This window comes from Sceloporus occidentalis, unplaced genomic scaffold (assembly GCF_023333645.1).
Source record: "Sceloporus occidentalis isolate IW3139 unplaced genomic scaffold, rSceOcc1.0.p SCAF_7, whole genome shotgun sequence".
Classification (NCBI taxonomy): Eukaryota; Metazoa; Chordata; class Lepidosauria; order Squamata; family Phrynosomatidae; genus Sceloporus; species Sceloporus occidentalis.
Window position 1 is genome coordinate 24,297,917 of NW_028316987.1, and position 20,411 is coordinate 24,318,327.

At 42.0% G+C, this 20,411-nt stretch overlaps 1 protein-coding gene across 6 annotated transcripts in view; it reads left to right on the forward strand.

The window, feature by feature from the left end:
• Positions 1-20,411, forward strand: part of LOC149309408 (poly(rC)-binding protein 3-like) — a 256,438-nt gene that overhangs the window by 49,393 nt on the left and 186,634 nt on the right. For 5 of the 6 annotated variants that reach the window (XM_089532384.1, XM_089532382.1, XM_089532393.1 and 2 more), the window contains exon 2: positions 17,986-18,101. The exons of the other annotated variant lie outside the window; for it this stretch is intronic. The gene's annotated coding sequence lies outside the window, so the exon portion shown is untranslated. The remainder of the gene's footprint in view (positions 1-17,985; positions 18,102-20,411) is intronic. 6 annotated transcript variants of the gene reach the window in all.

The window sequence follows — 20,411 nt, forward strand, 5'->3', positions numbered from 1 at the left end:
GTGTTGCATTATTTGTTGTTATTCCCCACCTCAACTCACTGGGACAGGCAGATAATAGGGGATGATGATGATGATGATGATGATGATGATGATGATGATGATGATGATGATGATGATGCTTGTACTTCCTGCTCTTTTTTTTTCTTCATATCTGGACCCCATCTATTTCCTGTCAACCACACTCCCTGTCCTCTCCATTCTTCAAGCATGTTAACCCTACCCCCCAAAAATGTGCCTCCCATCTCAACATTTATTAAGCAGATTAGCTTTCCATCAGTTTTTTGTACTCATTCAAATTTTAGTGAAATTTCTTCTTCTTAAAGGGATTTTGCACATGTAAACTTTGAGGTGTGTGCCCAAAATAGCATTTTAAGTGGCCATCACAAAATAGGAAGTGCAGTTGGGATAGATCTGTGTATATGAAGTCAGGTATGCTTATCAGCAAGATGTGATGGGCTGTAGCTTGTATTGAGGATAAGCATCATTCCTGATGTGTTGGAGATAAGTTTTTGCTCCTGGACCAGCACAACCGAGGGTACTGCAAGGAGGTGTCAAGTTTGATGCCCTCTATGGAATGAGGCCAGTGTTCAGTGCACTTGGTGCCAAGCTAGTGTCATATGAAAGGGCAGGAGGTGGAGGTTTTATAAGCCCTAGTTACCCCTTTCACATGTTCCTCTGAATTTGATACAGCTGCCAGACTGTCCAAAAAGACCATAGGAAAAAGAGGTGATATGTAAACAATAAGAAAAGAGGAAAACTGCATGACAAATGGTTTTACTCCACAGCCCAGAGTTTGCAAAACCTGGCTATTGACAACAGAAACTGTTGGAGATCACTCATTCATATGGTCACCGTAAGTTGAGGCCAAATTGGCAGTACATAACAACTGTACATGAGAAATGTGGATAAATGCTTAACTGCTTTTTCAACAGTTTTCTCCATTCAAAATTGGTTCCTAAATGGTTTTTAAGTAGTTTGGTCCTAGTAAATGAAATAATTAGATAGTTCTTTTAACCTAGAGGAACTGTGAAAATATTACTGAAATGGTAAGGAAGCTGTAAACCAAGAAAATTTGGGAATCTCTTGTCCTCATACCACTGGTTCCTCAATCTCCAACTCAAAGCCATTGCTGGACTCTTGCAAGTGATACATGGTCATGATTGAATTATAACTCTGCAATGACAGCCCTGTAAGATCTCTTCCCAGCCACTATCCCATGTGTGTGAGTCACAGGGAGCACAAAGTAGAACAGGTTGCTAACTTGTTAACTATGTTGCTTCAGATAGCCATCTGTGGCTACTTGACAACCCTATTCACCTTCCCTTCTGCTTTTGTATTTTCCTGTTATGGCAGACTTAGACCTGAGGGTTGTATGGAAGCTGCATGCTCAAAGAGTAGGGAAGAAGCTCATGCCAAAAAAAAAACAAAACCCAAAAACATTTGTTCAGCTCTAGCAAGTTCTGAGGTGTTGTCTTTGCAGGTGCAGGTAATCCCATGTGTATGTACAGATGTTCTTGAAGAACAAGTGTTATAGATAAACAGTCTGTTCAGCTGCATCATAGACCCATTTGTCCAGTGATCAGACTAAACTCTGAATGCATGGCCTATATCATTATCTGAAGGTGCAGACCAACATTTGGCTTGATTCAATCTGGGAAACATATCAGGAATGATTAGTATTCCTGTGTAGCTCTTTCTGTTTCAGCTGCAGTTCTTACACCAAACTGCCAGTATCAACAGAAGAAGCACTATAATAATAAACAGGCTGTGTTTCTTCAGCCCCAGCAAATATAGATTGGGTGCTGGCAACTGTTACCAGGAGGGAAAAGATATAAGCTGCATTCTTACATTGTCAAGCAATGAAAACAAATACAGGAGAAACAGACTTTTGGCGAACCATTATTCCTTAGTACTGTGATTATTCTGGAGGCATGATCCATTGAAGTCCCAGTCAAACCAGGTCCTGGGATGACCGAAATAAAACAAAGCCACTTGTGTCACAGGATATCTTATAATCTATTGACTGAGTGATATATAAACACAGAATATGAATTGCTAAATGCAAAGGAAGCTTAGCCATGCCTTTGAGGGAGGGTGAACAAATTTCTTCATTTGGGATTGTGCAACTACAATAGGTCTTCTGGGGGGATGAGGTACTAAACATCTGTAAGATAATTATTTGTTTGTCTGCCACTTTCTCCCAGAGTAGGACTCAAGGTGATTCCCAAAGAGAATAAATTAAAAAACATAGAATCATAGAGCTGGAAGAGACCGCAAGGGCCATCCAGTCCAACCCCCTGCCATGCAGGAAATCACAATCAAAGCATCCCCAACAGATGGCCATCCAGCCTCTGCTTAAAGACCTCCAAGGAGGGAGGCTCCACTACACTCCTAGGAAGTGTGTTCCACTGTCGAACAGCCCTTACTGTCAGGAAGTTCCTCCTAATGTTGAGGTGGAATCTCTTTTCCTGCAGCTTGCATCCATTGCTCCAGGTCCGAGTCTCTGGAGCAGCAGAAAACAAGCTTGCTCCCTCCTCAATAGCATGATTTCAGCTGTGCTACTCAGCTATGTGAAATATGCATCAGATATATATCTGGACAGGGTTCTTGCATACCAAGAATTCTGATGCTTGCATGGTGTGGTTGAATTCCATTGGATGTGAGTCTGGTCCTTTTCCTTATCCATTGGAGCACATGCAAGTCTATATTAGCTGTTTTGCTTTGCTACTACTATGTTTCTGTGTGTTGTTCTTAATTGAAAGGGAATTTCTGTATTTGCTGAGTGCTGACCTCAGAGCAGAACATACAGGAAATTGAAACCTGAGTTCTCACAGGCAAAAATGAAATATATTTTGTGTGTATTTGGTAAAAATGCTTCAGGTACACTATCTTTCAATGGCAACAAGTCTGTAAGGCAGGTGACTGTGATATTCCCATACTACAGGTAGATTGAGACTCTTGGTGATCAAGATTGCCTGAGGCTACTGAGTTAGCATATGGCTAATATGAGATGTCTCTTCTTGGCTCATACCTCAGTTTCTTGAGTGCTGTATTGCATCAGTTTTTTTAACTGTGTCTTTCTTCTGCTTTTTACACTTCTTTTCCCCCTCTCACGTTGAAACAATTTCTCAGACTGATGTGTTAGCTGATCATGTTTGTGTGAGAAGAGTGTCTGAAAATAGGGCAGTATGTATTATCAGTACTTGGGAAGTGTCACATTTCCAGCAAATGAGATAACAAAAAATAAGGAGGAAAGATAAAGCTCTCATTAATGGGAGATGGATACCAAATTTGAGCTATTACTGGGTTTTTAAAAGCTATGCAGATCTAAAATAATTACATGTTACCTGAGGGAGTCCCCATTAATACACCTCTAGCCAGACTTTGCAGAGAAGAAAACAAATGGATATAGATTCATATCTCCATGTTTATGAAAGAAATAAGCCTATAGATTTATCTTGGGCTCATTTTGTATTACAATGAATATTTGTGCTTTCAGCCCCCTTTTAAATATATGCACTGTCTAATGAGCTCAAGTTGTTTAGGCAGAGGTGTTAGCACAATCTTCTTCCTGTCTTATGTTGGAACAAATGTATTAAATGGTTCAATTGCTCTTCCCCATTTTTATTTTTTAAAAAAATTCTGGGATTCAGTTTTGCAATCTCAAAATGAATGCTAAAATTACTGAAATAAGAGCCGAATGAGATGTGAAACTAAGGCCTGTTACAGACTGCCAAAATAAAGCTGCTTCGGGTCTCTTTGGAGGTATGCTATTTAAATGATGCCTGGGTCCTAAGAGTCCGGAGGTTGCGCCAAAGCCACACTCCATTCCTAAGCACCAGAGTGCAGCTTTGGTGCAGCTTCCGGATTCTTAGGACCCATGCATCATTTAAACAGCATACCTCCAAAGAGACCCGAAGCAGCTTTAATTTGGCAGTCTGTAACAGGCCAAAGAGTCTTTCTTACAATTGTAATAATCAAAATGAATGGGAATTTCATTTCAGTTCTATAAATTTACCAAAATTCACCCAGATGTTTTGGACAGAAAAAAAATGAGACTTAAAATAACTTGAATGAGGGTTAAATCACAGCTGACAGAGTTAAGTCAGAGTGCTTAGAGTGCTTAGCTCTTAAACGGCTAGTTGAATCTTGCTGTTGTAATTGTTTGAATTATATAGACACGTTTTCTAAGAAGGACTCTATGTATCGTACAATTCAAAATAGAGATGTTAAAAATGGAACAATAGAAAGAATATGTATACAAAACAATATTCCCTACTCCAGATAAAAGCACGCTACGGTGGTGAGGGTGGTGGTAGTTAGTAGTATCACTAGGGTTGGTGTCCCCTAGTGTGGTAATTTTGGTAGAGGGTGGCAGCAGCAGCAGCAGCAGCAATCTTCCCCAAATGCCTTCCGAAGCCCAAGCACTGCTTCCTTAGGACAAGCAGCCCAAGGCAAAGCCTGGCTTTGGGGAGGGAGGGTGGTACATAAGAAAGGGTGCTTGGGGGGGGGACCTCCTTCTCCTCCAGTTCTTCAGCAGCAGTGGCTCAACCGAACAGCACACAGGCAGGTGAGACTCCTCTTGCTTCTCACCTATCCATGCTTCCTGGCTGAACTGCCATTCTGCCACTGCTGCCACTGAATAGCCTGGCTAGATTGGGCAGCACAGAGGCAGGCAGATGGGGAGACTCCTCTCACTGCCTGCCTGTCTATGTTGTGCCCAGCCAATTTACCATGCTGCTGCCATGGAATAACCTGGCAGCTAGACCAGCCAGCGCAGAGGTAGGTAGGCAGGCAGGCTTGCATATCTTCCTTCCTGCTCTGTGCTATCCAGCTGAGCTGCCATGTTGACCCTGCCACTGAGAGCTGGAGGAAAATGAGCTGCTGGCTGAGCAACAAAGGAAGAAGACTCCCTTTCTCACCCATCTACCTAAGAACCAGTGCACACATGTTGTGAAAAGGGCACATTCCATGCTGGGGATCATTAGGCAAGGAACCAAAAACAGAAGTGTCAATGTCATACACATTTATATAAATCTGTAACGTGAGTGACCAATTCTGGTCACTGGGGCGGGTTACACACCGCCAAAAAGTACGTGATCAGCACGTACTAGGTTTAGGGAGGGGCGTCCTTTCCGGACACCCCTAACCCTAGTACATGCCGCGCATGTACAAAATGGCAGCGCCCATTCTACATGGGCACCACCATTTTGACATAGCGGATGCTTAGCGTCCACACCCTGCAGCATGGATATGACGCCGCAAGTGCGCCATTGGCACCTTGTGGCATCATAACTGCACTGCAAAAGAACCCGCTTTTTGCGGGTTCTTTTTGCTGTACTGGGGAACCGCGCAGTTTGTCCACTGAGGTTCCCTGGCACAGCAAACACGGGCGCCGGAAGAGTGCCCTTTTTGGGTGCTCAGTAAAGTGCCACAGTTTCAAAAATGATATTGAAAAGCCAAAGAACATACAGAAAAGATCTAACAAAATGAGTTGGACCAATTCTTGTACAGTTAAAGCTTACAATTTGAGGGGCTTTAACTTGAAGCGAAGGTGTGTGGAATCATGTTTTCCACCCTGTCTTACAATATTAGAACATGGAATAATACAGTGAAGCTGAATGATGGTAACTAAAGGACAGATCAATTGAAGTACTTTTCATACCACACATAAACTATGAATTGGCTTCCAACTCAGACAGCTTTAAAAGGCAGAGCTGGGAAGCATGTGGCTCTTCAACTACTGAGAATGTTTTCTTGAAACAATAAGATTGAAAAGATGAACAAGTAAAATATATATATAAATAATCGTTGTCTATCTCTGTCAAAAAGTAACAAACAATGTGTATAACAAAATGATTCAAAACAAATACAGACAAAACATAGAAAATGAACAAGAGCTACAATGGCAAGCCAAATAATACAAAATAGCAAACATACTAAACAGTAAAAAACTACATTGAAGCAGGATAAAACAAAATATAGCGCAAACGGGAAAAGTCTAAGAGAGAGTAAAAGGAAAAAGTTTCCCCTTTGACGTAATTGTCAAGTCATGTCCAATTGTAGGGGGCAGTGCTTATCTCTATTCCTAAGCCAAGGGAGCCAGCTTTGTCAAAGACAACTCAGTGGTCCATGGTTGCATGGAATGCTATTACCTTCCCACCGAAGTGGTACCTATTTCTCTACATGCATTTGCATGCTTTCAAACTGCTAGGTTGGCAGAAGCTGGGACTAGTGATGGGAGCTCACTCTGTCCTGTGGTGCATGGGTCTAGACCTGCTGATTTTTCAGTCATCAGAATCATAGAGTTAGAGTCGGTGTATTAACCACTGAGCCACCCCACTGAGTCATAAAAGAAAGCTAACCTCAGTGGCATCACTGAGGGGAGGGGGGGTGTCAGACCATACCAGGTGACTGCCTAAAAGGGGGGGGGGGCAAAACTGCTCCTCAAACATCTTCCTTGTGGCAGAAACAGGCTGTGCCATTCATCTGTGTCTTAGTAAAATGCCAAAGAGATGTGTGAGTGAGGTGAGGCTCAGTGGGAGGAGAAAGGAGAGGCCCCAGATTTTTTAAATTACATTTTCAAATTTCAAAACAATTTACACACACACACACACACACTTTCACATGTTCTGAAGATGCCAGCCACAGATGCTGGTGAACCGTCAAGGCTAAACTCTTCTAGAACATGGCCACATAGCCCAAAAAACCCACAAAAACCTATGGATGCCAGCCCTGAAAGCTTTCAACTTCACATAAACAATTTTATTTAAAAATGTCACATTTTATCAAATGTTCACTTTAAGCACATGGAACTATGTATATGCAAATACATTTAGGAAGTATGTATGATGCTGTAATTTAAAAGTATAATTTTAATTGTGGTTGTTATTTATATCACAACTACAGTTGCCTCTCCTTTTTCGTCCAGACCCCCACCCCACAAAAATGAAAAATGTGCACATTCAAGCCCTATTGGCTTGAATGGATGCGCACCCCACTTTAACTCCCTCCATTCACCCCTGTGGATAATCAAGGGGTGCAGAGCCTAAGCCCGCGATAACAGACAGAAGACTGTATTACAATTACATTCCGTGACTTATGGGAATTATAATTTATGAATAACATTAGTACAAAAACATTACTAAGGATTCTGTATTGTGTAGTAATGTGAGGAACTCACTGGGAGGTGACACCATGAGTTACCACACCGGGTGACACCAACCCTGATGACACCACTGGCCAATCTTATAAAGGCTCAGCAGCTGATTAAGGCTCGTTCCAGACGGGCTCTTTAGCACGTCCTGGTGACGTGCTAGGGTTGCCTCGGGGCGTCGTTTCCAGATGCCCCGCAACCCTAGCACGTCAACCCTAGGATGTCATTGCTGTGCAGCGCAGTATACACGGTGCGCGTAGTGATGATGTCACTGCTGCACAGCATACAGATGGAGCCGCACACCAGCGACGTGCTCACGCCGCTGCCACCTATTTGTAGTGGCACAAAAAGGAGCCGCGTTTTAGCACTCCTTTTTCTTTAGCATAGCCACACTGCGCAATTTGGTTGCTGCGATGCAGCTACAGGAGAAAGAGAGGCAGCTCCTGGCAGCCTCTTTCTGGCACTCTGTACAGCGCCTGAGATAATACAGACCGCTGAAAACCACTTCCATCTCAACAGCTTGCCATTAACCCTATAATGACCAAAGTTCTAGATCTTGTCCATATTTCAACACCCCTTCTCAAGATCTATCAGCGATGTCATTATAGTAAATAACATTATTAACCAAGGGTAGATGTAGTTCACAAAAATTATAAATTTCTGTGTCATTAATGGCTTAGTTAAAATATCTGCTATCATCTCATCAGTAGGACAGTATTAATTAGTAGGACAATATTAATATTAACAAATCTTTTACTAATTAACATTTTAATCCCATAGTTCTACTTCTAGTCTTAGTACTTGCCCTTTACATATTGTAATACAAGCTTGATTGTTTCCAAACATTACAATTGGTACAGATTCACTCATGCCAAAGTCCTTTAGCAAATCCATTCCAATGAATTAAATGCACTTGGTGCTGAAATACCTTCTTCTGATGATTGAACCACAATATTCTGTCTTCTACTGGTCCAACTGATAAGATTATTGCCATAGAAAAATAAATATACTCCCTTTCTTTCAAATATCTTGCCACTTTTTTAATAGCAATGATGGTTTGGTGGTGTCTTCTCAAGCACCTAGGCTACCCTTTCCCTGGACATGTAATGACAGATCCCCAACCAGTTTGGAGAACCTTCATATCCTTACACAGATTGTATTGGGACCAATACAAACTGCCTGTTCTTGTGTTCTACTGTTTATTGTGTACATGTGTAGAGAGAAAGAGAGCTCATATTCAGTTAGCTGTACATGGATAGAATGAAATTCACTTTGTTCAAGGGACTGAACAGTTTGTTCTGCTGCTGCCAGCAAAAGGGAATGATTTCATTGGTGCCAATTAAATACTTCCTGAACTGCTTCCCTTTTACAGGGCAGAACATTCTGAGTTTGTTTCAGCTGCTTGCACCTTGCTGAAATGAGATTTTTCTCATTTTATGTATAATTTTTTTAAAAACAGTTTCCTGCTGAGGTATATCGTCAGAAAGTTTAGACAGAGAAAGTGGTTTGTAACTTTTACATTTTTCCTGTCCAGTGTTCAGCTGAGGGCAGGTACATATGGTGATTCATTGTGGTGAGCCTGACTTAGGTACAGTTAATTTGTACATGTGTTAAGCACAATGTGAGAAAAGCCCCAATTATTACCACCTTGCTTTTCACTGTACTACCAGCCATAAAAAGGGATCAGTTATGCACAGCTCCTCCCTTCTTCAATTGCTCTTAAAGTCTTAAATGTCAATGCCTAACCTCCATAAGAAAAAGTAGCACCTTCTGCTGCACAGAGCACACTGGTCCCATGGAAGAGGTGGGCCAGGACCCTAGCAATCTCAGGCTGCCTGATGGTCTTTCCAACTAACCATCTGAAATGGATGTTTCAATTAGTATTTTTCCAGGCTACATTTATGGCCACTGAATTTTGTGCAGTCTATCACTCTCTCTTTGGGATTATCTCAACCTATGTAATATTAAACATTGGGCACACATTTAAAATACTGTGGAAATCCCTCAAGAAAACTAGCAATATTAGTTGTACTCTGGATATCTTTTCAACATTATTTTCTCCCAGGTGTAGAGATACCCTCTGAGCCTGTGCTTCATGATTCATGAGCTGCAACCATGTAGCAATAAAACAAACATTGCCCTTACCAAAGCACTTCTTGTGAGGTAGACAATGAACAAATTGTGGCATAGAATCTCTGCCTGGTTGTCCAGATACTGTTGGATTGCAACTCTCATAATTCCTCATCATTGACTGTATTGGCTATGGTTGTTGGGACTTCCAGTCCACCCACATCTGGAAGTCTTCATGATTTCCACTTCTGGACTGGAAGATAATAATATGGTAGACATCTAAAGAACCAGGTATGAAGAAGCTGAAAAAGAAAAACAGGTGCATTTGTATTAGGGCAGTTGTTGTTAACTGTCTTCAAGTCAACCTCGACTCATGACAACCCTGTCGATGAGACTTTTAAAAGCTACCCTTGCTCCATTGCTCATCTTAGGTCCTGCAGGCTCAGGCTTGTGGCTCTCTGAGTTCATGGTATCCTCACTGCTCTTCTTTGACACCATATCTCAAAAGAGTTTATTTTCTTTCTAGCAGCTTTCTTCACTGTCCAGCTCTCACATCTGTACATGGTGAGGGAGAATAAGATGGCTTGGGCTAACCTCACTCTAGTGTTCCGAATTATGTCTTTGCTGTTTAGGATCTTATCCATTTCTTTCATAGCTAACCTTCCCAACACTAAACTTCTTCTAATTTCTTGACTGCAGTCTCCGTTCTGATTAACATTTGAATCAAGATATGGAAACTCTTTGACTATTTCCAATTTTCTCATTATCTAGGATGAATACTTACTTGTTGATATTATGTGGTCATTATTATTTTTTCCTTTATGTTCATCATCAAGCCTACTTTGGCACTTTTTTGGGTTGCCTTCATATCTTGGGTTGTTGATGTTCCTACCTCCACTTGGCTCTGTTTCTAAGCCTGCTGTATGTACAATGTTTTCTGCATACAGGATGAATAAAAAGAGTAATAGTATGCAGCTTTGCCTGGCCCCTTTTCTGATCAGGAACAATTCTTCTTCTCCGTACTCAGTTTTGAAAGCAACCTCTTGTCCTGAGTATAGGTTACACATCAGGATGATCAAACGTAATGGTACTCCCATTTCTTTGAGAGCATTCCATAGTTTTTCATGTCTGTGGAGTCAAAGGCTTTACTGTGGTCAATAAAGCACATACAGATTCTCTTTTGAAATTCTCTGGTGTGCTCCATTATCCAACATATGTTTGCAATGTGATCCCTTTTGCTGCTTCCTTCCCTGAAACCATCTTGCTTCTCTGGGATTTCTCATTCCATATATGACCGGAATCTTTGCTGCAGAATTTTGCTCATGACTTTGCTTGTGTGAGAAATTACTGCAATGGTCCTGTAGTTACTGCTGTCTTTTGTCTCTCCTTTCTTGTGTACAGGAATGTATATTTATATTTTCCAGTCTGTGGGTCCCTGCTTTGTTTTCCATATCTGTTGGCAAATTTTAGTTAGAACTGTACTTGAATCTGTGAATTGTAGCAGCTCTATTGATATGTCATCTGTTCCTGGTGATTTATTCTTCCCAGTTGCTTTGAGTGCAGCTTTCACTTCTCTTTTGCAAATTTGGAGTTCATCTTCATATGTTTCTTCTTCCCATGTGTCATTTATTCCTTAACATTTTATATATAGCTTTTCTGTGTATTATTTCCATCTTTTTTTAAAAAAAATCATCTTGGGCACGTTACAGACAGGCATATAGGGACATCCTCAGGACATCCTAGATTTAAAAAGGGGCGTCACTTCTTGACGCCCCCAAGCCTAATACATCCTGAGGACATACAAGATGGCGGCGCCCCATATACATGCCTCCAAACGAGGTGGCGCGGATGTGACGCCGTCGCGCCATGCGAGGGCGCTTAGTGCGCCCTTTCGTCAGTGGAGGAAGGAGCTCTGAAACGGAGCTCCTGCCTGGTCTTGCTACTTGTTAGTTTTCCACTTACGTATAAATTAAATTTGCTAGCATTGTGATAATTGTTTTGAATCAGTTCAACCACACTCGCAACTTGTACCAAGTTCTAGGCAGTACTACTTAGAATTTAATCTAAAAAGTGAAGATGATAGTTCCAGAAGCCAAACCTCAGTGTTTAGTTGCATGGGCACAGCTGTAACTTCAGGATTTATAGGCAAATTAATTCAAAATGAAATATTCAATAAAGAGACATAAAATGGTGAGACCAGTCTGTCCTTACCCTGAGTAGTGCTAGTTCATCCCTGTTATATTTTAACAGACCCCACTTTAACTTTAACTTTCTCTTCAACTGGTAATGCTTGAGCATGTTATATCAAGCTTTCATTAGTTCCAGCAATGCCCCATGATGGTTTTGAAATATCGTAAATAAATAAATAAATAAATAAATAAATAAATAAAGCCAAGTTGAATAAATTTGCTTGCCTTTTCCTACAACCTTTTCTATGCTTATCTTTCTTTTCTCATCTGTGTTCCAAACTTGTATTTGCACTCCAAAATGTTAATGCTACCTCAAAACAGTGCCATAATGTATGCAGACTTTTGTGATGAGTGATTTCTAATGAAGATTTGATCAAAAATCAAACAAGAAGAGATGGCACACATTCCCATGTATCCAGTGGCATCACTGTGGTTATCACCCCATGGAAAGGGTGGACTGCCTTGCCCTCCCTTCCTCCCTCCCTCCTGAAGCCTTGCTTGCCTGTCCCCCAGTCTGGCCACATGCCACCCAGCAAGGCCTCTGTTGGTGAGCGGTGCTGTGGTGGATGCTTAGGGTTTTGTGCCGCTCTGTGCTAGAGCCCAAGCAGGAAGCTTTGAGCCCAAAAGGGGTGGTGCTGCCACCTCCCGATGGCCATTTGAGATCTGGCATAGCTGCTCAGGGAGAGCAGCCACACCAGACCCCAAACAGAAGGCATTGTCCCCCAGCAGTGGCTACTGTTGGAGGGGCAGTGTTGTGATCTCTGGGTGGCCATTTAGGGTCTTGCACAGCTCTGTGCCAGAACCCAAATGGAAAGTTCCCCCTCCCTCAGCAGCAGTCACTTCTTTGTGGGGCTGCTGCAGCCTCCCAAAAGCCATTTGAGGTCTGGCGTAGCTGCTCAGGGGTATCAGACATGCCAAATCTCAAATAGAAGGGACTGGCCCCCAGCAGCAACCATTGTGGGAGGGGGGTTGCCACAGACTTTGGATGGCCCTTCTCGGTCTCGCATGACTGCTGGGCAAGTGAGAAAGGGATGTGACACTCTTTCTTGCTTGCCCAACAGCTGCACCTGTCCCACTGGATGTACCACCCCACCGGGAGTACACCCTCCTCTGAGGTGTAGACCTGGTGTGGTACATACTCCCAACATCTCCTTAATGGCCCTACTTCATGTACCTGCCACTGTGGTGTATTGCCCATTTAAGAGAACTTTAGGAAATGCTTTTTCACCAAATGTGTAGTGAGGTCTAGTAGCTCTGTAAACGGAGCTCTAATACTAGGGTTTAGTAGTCCTAGTCTCAAAGTACATATATGTTGTGCTTTGCCATGTTTGAATCATATTACAACATGTTGGTGTTTATAGAAGACTTGGGCCCGGAACACACAGGCCTTTGTGGCACCCTCGTCACATGCGAGGGCCACCTGGTGAGCAGAGCGCCCACACGCCCGGCAGCCCTTGCACATGATGAGGGCACCGCAACTGCAGCGCACCCACTAGACGCGGTGTGTACTGGTGACGTTGCAGCTGTGCTGCCTCTAAACAGGGCAGCGCAGCTGCGATGTCCCCATGTCATTGCTGGCGCTTTGGGGCAGCAGAAGTGCGCTGCAAAAAGGAGCTGCTTCCCAGTGCTTCTTTTTTGCTGCGCAGGAGCGCCATGCAATTTGGTTGCTGTGGCGCTCCTGCAGAGCAAAGAGAGGCGCTGGGGACGCACCTCTTTCTGGTGGTCTGTACCCTGTCTTAGATTTTTAAGATTTAGCAACAGACATTATGGCTGCACTCTAGAAGGCTAAGATACTAAAAAAATTAATTATTTTTTGTTTGCTTTTTTAATGGTCCAAGCTTCCAGAGGCCCAGGAGTTCCAGAGGTCTGGTCCCCGGGCATTTTGCCCTCCTTGTCCCCCTGTTCTGTCTGTGTAATTACACTGTCTAGCCTAAAGTGTTATATCCTATTATTTTACCACAATTAAGGTTGCATTGTTCTATGAGACTGTTGTTACCTTCAGAGACTACGGTAGATTGGACTGTATTTTGATTTTGCATTTCTGAGGCTTGTCATTCATTTTTGCAAAGAAAAAATGTACATAAAACCATGCATACATAAAGAAATGTATATATTTGGAAAAACAACACATACATTCAGTAAAGAACAACTCTTAAACATGTGTTCATAAAAATGCTTGCTAAAATGTACACCATTTAAAAAAATAAAATCAAAGTGGTGAAACACAAGATGAAAATGACAGGGATGTTCTGAAAAATGCAAGGGTGTGTGTGGAAATGAAAGATTTTCACATCTCTTGCACCCTAGAGTCATACTACAAAGACAGCAGTTGAGCAACACAACTTTGACCTTGCTGATAGGGTTGCCATATTGTCTTGAATTTGAGAGTCTGGATCTTCTTTTCTGGTCCCTAGGGCAAGGGGGAAGAATCTCAGGGCAAGAGCAAAGGAGTACATGTGTATATTCCTTATTTGTTACACTTTGAGCCCATTCACACTACACAGATATAACACAACGCCATGAGTGAATCCTGTGGAATCTTGTGATTGTAATCTGGTGATACACTAGAGTTTACAGGCTGAAAATTCTTATTGAAAATAACAAAAGTCTCCCCTCCGTGAATATTTAAGACTGCGGACCTCAAGTCCGCGGGAATGGAGGTGCAACTGTACATACAGTGGAACCTTGTTATACGCGAGGGATCCGTTCCGGATCCCTCTGCGTATAAAAAAATCCGCCTATGCTCGAGCCCCATTGTTTCCAATGGGGCTCGTGCGCGGCGGCACGCGAGACGCAACCGGTGCGCGCGCCCATTCAATTTAATGGGACGCGCTGCCCCTTCCGCCCCATGCGCGCCGGTGGCTTTGAGCTCCTATGCTCAAAGCCGCCTATAAAAAGGCAGCGTATGCGGAGGCTCCACTGTATTTTAACTGAAGATAAAAGCTTCCAGGAACTTTGGATGAATCAACTGTCTGTGATTGTTTCTTTTAATTGTGAAAAGTGGGCTGTGCACTGCCAATACCAACAGCTGCAGGGTCGTTTTTATACTGTACATTGTTTTTGGCTGTAGCTGGGTGATTTTTACCCAGACCTTGCCAGGAGTTGGCCTTGTCTCAATTATTATTACTGGCTGACAGAGGGCAACCAATCATACGATAGTAAGTCAGACAGAAACACCATACAGAGCTAACCAAAACAGAGGTATGGAAATGGGATAGCTAAGGCTTAGAGTTGTAGAGGGGCAATAGTTATCTGTCCTGAAGAGGAAACAACAGAACGAAGCGTGTGGCTCAGATGACATTTGAGGGTGACATAGCAGGAGAATCTTGTTCACATGGTCAAATTACAAAAGGTCAAATTACAAAAGGGGCAAGAACAACAATGATCGGATACTGTACATCAGTGCTGCTTAGATCAATCTGATGCAGGGGAACTCCTGTTGAGAACCATTTTGAGTATCATGGTTGTACATAATCTTACACAAAAATCTGCTTGCTGCATTATTTTAAAAAATAATGTGAGGTGGAATAAATATACAAACACCTTGTCGTACACATTTTATTCATTATTTGAAAAGAAAATATTCCATAATCCCTTTTAAAAATAATTCCTGAAAAATAAGGCTTCAGGGGAAAAAACTGTTTCCCCCCATTTCCCCCAGAGCTTTATATCTCTAGCTCTTGAAAACTGTCATCAATACTTAATGTGTCATATGAATTATCTTGAAATGTTGCGGTATAATGTGATGTTATGAACTGTTTTGAGCCCAACTCACTATGGAAAAGAGGCATACATTAAAGTGATGACAATGAAGATGATGACAATAATGGGGAAATCTTATTTAAACAATGCATGAAACTGACAAAGCTGACATATAGGTGGAGAGTATGAGAGAAAAGTACATAGACTCAATGTTCATTCGTAGTTTCACAGGATATGTAGCTTGAAGCCAGCAACGTTAAGTCTAAATTGGCCCATAGTGTTCCAGGATGAAAGAGTATCACACAGGGTGTGCACCAGTGCCTTCAAAAATACATTTAGTTGGGATCAGAGAGAGGGCCCTTTCAAGAACATTACACAGGCTACTCTCTGCCTCAACCTAGAGTTTCTTCTTGCTTCATTAGGAGGGCTTTGGGGCCTTGAGAGGTTGCACTTAGTGCATTGCTTTGAATTGGCTAGAAGATATAGAATATTAGAGACTGATTGTATTTATATTTTAATGTATTACCTTTTTATTCTCCTGTACAGTATTTAGTATTTTTTGCTTACATCTTTTGTTGCTATCTTCTTCTTGTAGTTGGTTTTATTGTTGCTATTGTTGTTTTGTTATAATCTCCCAGGAACTGAATTGTGGAAAGGTGAGGTGTAAGTGTTTTAAGGGCCTGAGCAGATAGAGCAGGAAAGCACGGGCTGAACCTGTGCTATTCTGTCCCAGGTGCTCACCTGGGTTAGTCCCTGGGTCCCACACCCCTCCTTGTGCCAACCCAGGATCTGGGGGTGTTTCTCACCTTACCGGTGTGCGAATCATCTGAGAATAATTGTTGTTATTAATTTAGGTATGTATGGTTTAATTGCATTTTAAGGGAGGTGGGATTGGGGGTGATGTTTGGAATGTATATTTTAATGTTGTAAGCCGCTCTGGTTGCATTGTGCAGAGGGCTGGGATAGAAATAACAACAACAACAATTATTTCCCCCATCTGACATGGAAATGAGATGCCTGGCTGCACCCATGGGACCAGGCACCCCATTTCTGCATCAGATGGGATGATTGGGAGGCATTGCAGATGATTTACATGCTGGCAAAGTAAGGAGCCAGGAAGAGGAGCTGTCAGAACAACCTGGTTTTTACAAAGAGTTTCTTAGGCCTGTTACAGACAGGCCAAAATAAAGCTACTTCAAGTCACTTTGGAGGTATGGTATTTCAATGATGCATGTATCCTAAGAGTCCAAAAGCTGCACCAAAGCCACGCTCCAGTCCTAAGGACTGGAGTGCAGCTTTGGTACGGCTTTTGGACTCTTAGGACTCATGCATCATTGAAATACCATACCTCCAAAGTGACTTGAAGTAGCTTTATTTTGGCCTGTCTGTAACAGGCCTTAGAAACTCTGAGCAAAACCAGGATATTTTACTCCAGAGAAGAATCTCTTTACCCTAGGGTCAAACTGAATCCTCCGGATCCACATCTGTATTGGCAGGATCGGGCCCAATCCCTCCATGGGAGTGTCAACCTGCATTATCTAACTTGATAACAGGTGTAAACTGGGCCATTTTGGCCCATGTGAACAACCCCTAAATAAATATTATGGGAGGGGGAGGAGATTTATCATTTCTTCAAATATTTAACACATGTGTGTACTTAATTAAGATATTTATAAAACTGTCTTTCTGCCATATGGCTGTCCTGGGAGCATGGGCAGAACTTGTAGAAACCTCTTGGCCTCCCCAGTGTCTGAAGCAACCCATCCTAGTAAGTTTTTACAAGGATATTGGGATACCAACTGTGTTCCATGTGCAAACCCTTTTTCTCTCAATTAAAATGAATAAGTGTTATACTCACCTTATCAAACAGCAGATTCACTCAGTGGCAGGAGGTGGATCTGATGCCAGTAAGGAAGTGAATCTGCTTTGGACTTGAAACTGAAATTTTAAGAGGCTATTCAATGTGCTGAACCTATTTGAGTGATAAGGTTCAGCACCTTGGACATCTCTTTAAAAGTTTAGAATAAACCCCAGAGCCGATTCACTGCCCTGCTGACCCTGGGCCCACCAGTTTGCACTAGATTAACTCAAGTCAGACAGCCTCATTGTCAAAAGCTGACCTAAAGAAAAATGATCTTCTTTGACTACACTTTGTACTATAAAGCAGACATAATTTGTCTCTGTGAAGGTAACATGCATGCTATGCTCAGAAAGGCCTGCAACTCTAAGGAATTGAAACCGGAATTTCACCTAAGCTGAACAGAGTTTAGTTTTATAGTTTCTTCCTTGTATATAGCCACACAAATATTTCTTTCTTCCAGAATATCCCTTGCCCTGCTAGTCCCAGTCCTGGGAAAAGAGCGGGAGAAATGTGCACTGGAATAGACACATGGTGTCTATGCAACTCAAGATATCATTCTATGAACACTACTAGTCCATATTAAAAGTATCAAACTGCATCTGCATAACAATTATAGAGTGGGAAGGAGTCTTATTAATTCTAGTTTGTTAATCAGCATTAAATCAAATTTCCCCAGTACATACTGGGGCACTCTGGCTTAATGCAAGCCAGGGCTTTTTTTAATCTGATGCCAGCATGAGAGGTGAAAAGAAGAAGCGGAGAGAAGTGTGCATCCCTGATTTGTATCAACATTGTATTATGAGCCAATAAGACATAAATTAACTTAGGAAGCTGAGTCCTTCAAATTGTTCACTTCCCTGAATTTTGTGGCACTGTTCTCAGTTCAGATATGCCTACAAAAGTGTGTGGTTTAGGAGAAATAATACATAAATACATATATGTGTATATTCCAGAAAAATGTGCATAAAAACAAATAGGATTTCTTTCTGGTTATTTTTAATTTGCAGACTGATGCAGACACAGGACAGAGTTGACTTATGATTGCACACAGATGAAACAGATATGCAATGAAAATAGACTGATTTGTCCATCACTTGCTCACAGGAGAATAACTGCACCTTAGGTGAGATAACATGGATATCAAAATATACTGTCATATTTTAGATCGTTAATATATTACTCATCTTGTATAAACACAGAGTAAAGTCTTAAGGGTTTCCTTGGAACTTATTAATACAGGAGTCTAGGTGCTTTTAATAATTTAATTATAGTTGCTTGTTGGTTCCAAAGAGAATCAAGGGTTGTCAAGGCAACCATTACTCAAGATTTCACCTTCATTTATGTAACCAATTCATTCACATTTGGGGGGTCCAGTTTCTTTTTTTCTGAAAGGTGAAATAAGAAAAAATTAAGGATGTCTACCATTAGCTTAGGCCTTTCAAATTTACTCTCCACCTACCCTTTGTTAAATAAATGGGGAAATGAGATTTTAGAGTAGAGACTAACTATGAATAGATAATATGCAATAGATACTAATAAACATCTCATGCTGACACATATTGTATTGCATCTCTCCTTAAAACGTTTTGAAATAGCGCTGATTAATGATAAACAAGGCAGAGCAAACTGCTGAGTATCATAACTCTTTGTGGGGGAGTTTTGCAGTTCGCCGTAGCATTCAATTAATAACAAGAGCAAAGTTTGTTTAGCATGTTCTGGTCCCATGTTTATTCAAGCTCCAACATACTGTGAAACTGCATTCTCATAACAAGCACATTATTAAAGCAATGTGAATATGGTTATTTGATCATTATTAGCTCCAGTTTCACCAATAACTTAGAGCAGAATGACCTGTCCATACACTGGAGAAGACTACTGTTGTGTCCCCTCAAGTCATTTCTGACTTATGATAGTCCTAAAGTGAAGCTGTCATGGGATTTTCTTAGCAAGATTTGTTCAGGGAGGTTTGCCATTGCTTTCCTCTGAGGCTGAGAAACTGTGACTTGCTGAAGGTCACCCAATAGGTATTCAAACCATGATTTTCTGGAGTCCTAGTCCAACATTCCAACCACTACATGTTGAGTCTTCCTTATTGGGAATTCCAAAATCCAAAATACAGTTGTCCCTCCATATTCGCTAGGGTTAGGGGAACAAGACCCCCGTGAATATGGAAAAAACGCAAATAACAAAAACACTGTTTTTACCTAAGGGGACACCTCTCTAGGAATCTCTAGGTCCTCCAGTGCAACTCTGTGGTCAACGTCCAACATATACTGACCATAGAATGGCACTGGAGTAGCTACAAATGGTCTTTCAGTGCAACTTTTAGATAAAGTTGACCACAGAGTTGCACTGGAGGACCTAGACAGTCCTAGAGAGAACATATTAATGAAATCCGTGAATAATCAAATCCGCAAATATCAAAGCCGCAAATATGGAGGGATGACTATATTTCAAAACTTTTTTGATGGGTGGGTGAGATAGTGACACCTTTGCCTTCTGGTGGTTCAGTGTACCCAAATTTTGTTTCATGCACAAAACTATTTAAAATGTTGTGTTTAGACCTGGAGCTCATCTCCAACTTCTTTCATTATGTACATATATGCAAATACAGGTATTCAAAAATTCAAAAAAATAGAAAATTTTTAAAAATCTGAAATCCCAGACACATCTGGTCCCAAGCATTTTGGATAGGACTCAACCTGCACACCACATTTAACTCCTAATCTGGAAGAGACAGTTAATCTAAACAATAATGTATGAATGAATGTGGTGCTAATAATGCCAATGTCCATGAGTTTGTTTCCCCCAATAGGTCAACAGTTTTCAACTAGAATTTTTTAAAGTTAATTTTTGACTTTTTAAGAGGTACAGTGGGCCCTCAGTATCTATGGGGGATTCATTCTGGATCCCCACACGGATACCAAAATTCATGGATGCTCATGTCTCATTGTCTTCAATGGTAACACAACCACATGGGGAACAATGGAAATTTGCCACCCTTGAAAGCTACCTCGCCACTGTCACCATGGTGGGTGTGAACAGGCTGCCTTCTCTTCCTCTTCCACTCCCCCTCACTACCTCCACCTCCTTCCTCATCCTCCTCTTCACCCCGCTGCCTCTTGCCTCCTCTTCCTCCTTCTCTTCCTACCTCCACCTCTTTCCTCATCCTCTTCGCCCCAGCTGTCTCTTGCCTCCTCCTCTTCCTCTTCATCCCACCGCCTCCACCTCCTTCCCCATCCTCCTCTTTGCTGTGCCTCCTCCACTTCGTTCCTCATCCTCTTCACTTTGCCACCTCCACTTCCTTCCTCATCTTCCTCTCCCCACCACCGCCTCCACCTTGTTCCTCATCCTCCTCTCCCCTGCCACCTCTGCCTCCTTCCTCATCCTCCTCTTCACCCTGCCGCCTCCACCTCCTTCCTCATCCTCCTCT